The sequence below is a fragment of the Scylla paramamosain genome, chromosome 20 (genome assembly GCF_035594125.1).
Source record: "Scylla paramamosain isolate STU-SP2022 chromosome 20, ASM3559412v1, whole genome shotgun sequence".
In the NCBI taxonomy this organism is placed as follows: domain Eukaryota; kingdom Metazoa; phylum Arthropoda; class Malacostraca; order Decapoda; family Portunidae; genus Scylla; species Scylla paramamosain.
Window position 1 is genome coordinate 18,031,495 of NC_087170.1, and position 2,500 is coordinate 18,033,994.

Genomic DNA, 2,500 nt, shown 5'->3' on the forward strand with positions numbered 1-2,500 from the left:
TGAGAGAGAGAGAGAGAGAGAGAGAGAGAGAGAGAGAGAGAGAGAGAGAGAGAGAGAGAGAGAGAGAGAGAGAGAGCATTAACAAGCAAGAAAAAAATAAAATAAATAAAAATCCCTCTTGCTTCTGCTCTTCGTCCTTGTCTTCGTCCCTCCTCTTCCTCCTCCTCCTCCTCCTCCTGAGTGCAGGCAGGAGGGCAGTGGCCTAGTGAACCCTTTCCTTCCTCCATTCCTCCCTCCCTTCCTCCCACTCTCTCAGTTTCCCCTCCTTCATTTTCCTGCCCACTTCCTCCATCTTGGCTTTCATTCCCTTGCATTCTCTCTCTCTCTCTCTCTCTCTCTCTCTCTCTCTCTCTCTCTCTCTCTCTCTCTCGTTGTGACGCCATACTTTAAGTTAATCAATGGGGGTTTCCAGATATTATTATTATTATTATTATTATTATTATTATTATTATTATTATTATTATTATTATTATTATTTATTCAAAACAAATGGAAAGATCACAGATTATCAAGTCCATCACCTTTACTCTCACATTCATTAAAAAAGAAATCATGAAATGTATGCTGTTTTTTTTTCCACGATTCTTATTTGTTTTCACTGATGTATAGTACGGAAGGTCAATAACAACATTAATAACTCTATTTATCTCTCCATCCATATGTCTATCTATCTATCCATTCATCCATCTATCTACAGTCAGCCAATCATTGAGTCTGTCCTTCACGCCTCATCACCTCTTCAATATGTCTGGTATTCTTCTCCGCCTCTCGTTGCCGCTAGTAAAAAGTTAATGGCAGGGGAGACAATACTAGAAATAACATCAAGAAAAGTCCAGCATCCTGCAGCCTTGTGGCGGTGAATGTTTGTGTTTGCGTCACTCGGGAAGTATTTTGTCATCTGCTCGTCTGTTCTTTCATCTATGCAGGTGTTTTGTTTTCACGTTTTCTTCGTTCATCTATTCTCAAGCTGATTAACGTGTTCCTTAATTTCCTCTTGTGTTATTTTGTTTGTGACTTTGTTCCTTTGTTTTCTCTTCGTTTTGTTTAGTTTACTACCCAAAACTGGACTTTTTTTTTTTTATCCCCAGAAAGAAAAGAAAAGAAAAAAAAATAGTCATTCGTTCATATCTCCTATTTATATCCAACCGTCAATTTTTTTTTTTTTTTTTTTTTTAATTCCCAGAAAGAAAGAAAAGAAGAAAATAGTCATTCGCTCATATCTCCTATTTATATCCATCCGTCCATTCCTTCATCCGTCCATTCATCGAAGCGTGACGTATGGGCGTAATCCTTCCGACCGCAAGCAGGGGCAAGAGGGCGGGTGACACAAGAACAGGAGACGCCGGACGTGTGTTATGTGTGAGGTCATTTCCACCTTGCGTGTGTAGCACTCCCAAGACGTGTTAGCGATAGGGAGGGTGACGCAGGGGCTGTTTTGTCCATACACGGTCTTCTCCTCCTCCTCCTCCAGAATTAGATTAGACAAAGTGTATCTACATAAACACTATCTGCACGCACGTAAATTAATTAAGATAAGCGTTATTGTGTGGGTGTCTACAAGAAATATGTTTGATTCAGTTCCTTTAAATGTTAGTATGGTGAAATTTCGTCCTCTTTTGTTGTTGTTGTTGTCGTTGTTCTCCTTCTTCTTCTTCTTCTTCTTCTTCTTCTTCTTCTTCTTCTTCTTCTTTAGATTCTTCTCCTTTAGATTTTTGTTATTATGTTCTTGTTCTGCTTCTGCTTTTGCTCGTAACCATGTTTTTTATTTTATTCCTATTTTTTTTTATCTTTATTTTCATTCGTATATCTATTTTTATCTTATTTACTCATTTATTTATTTTCCTTTCCGTCAGCGTTATTTTCTGGGTCTTCTTTGGTCTTAATCCGCGGCCCAGGCATGGACGGCCCTCGTGCCTACCAGTGCTGCCTGAAGTTATAGTGCTGCGCCAGTCCGGCAGGGGAAGGCCAGACCAGGGCACCACATTGAGGTTGTTGTGTAGAGAGAGAGAGAGAGAGAGAGAGAGAGAGGAGAGAGAGAGAGAGAGAGAGAGAGAGAGAGAGAGAGAGAGAGAGAGAGAGAGAGAGAAAGGAAGACTACATAAGCTAAACAAAATTCATGTGTGGTGGTTTGTGTTTCCATGTCTCCTCCTCCTCCTCTTCCTCCTCTTCCTTTACGTCCTGCACCACCTTCTCTGTAAATGCACCAACTGCACCACCATTTTATAGTATGTAAATCAGTAACTGTACCGTTGCGTGAAGGATAACAGGCCTGGCGGGGATTATAACTGCTTTTGTTGATGGGTGAAAGTTGAGTGAATATTTTTTTGCATTTCTGTTGGTTGTTTTTATTTGAATGCGAGTATTTTGTTCACTCACTCACTTAATCATCGACGTATCCACTCAGTGTCACTCAAGCAGTAAGTCACTCGCAAGTAAACTCACCCATCCATACACACACTCAACCAGTTAGTCACTCACCTACTCGTCCACTCACTCACTC

At 40.4% G+C, this 2,500-nt stretch overlaps 1 protein-coding gene across 1 annotated transcript in view; it reads right to left on the reverse strand.

Annotated features, from left to right (window-relative positions):
* The window catches only part of LOC135110530 (retinoid-inducible serine carboxypeptidase-like), a 30,861-nt gene that overhangs the window by 10,477 nt on the left and 17,884 nt on the right, over positions 1 to 2,500 (reverse strand).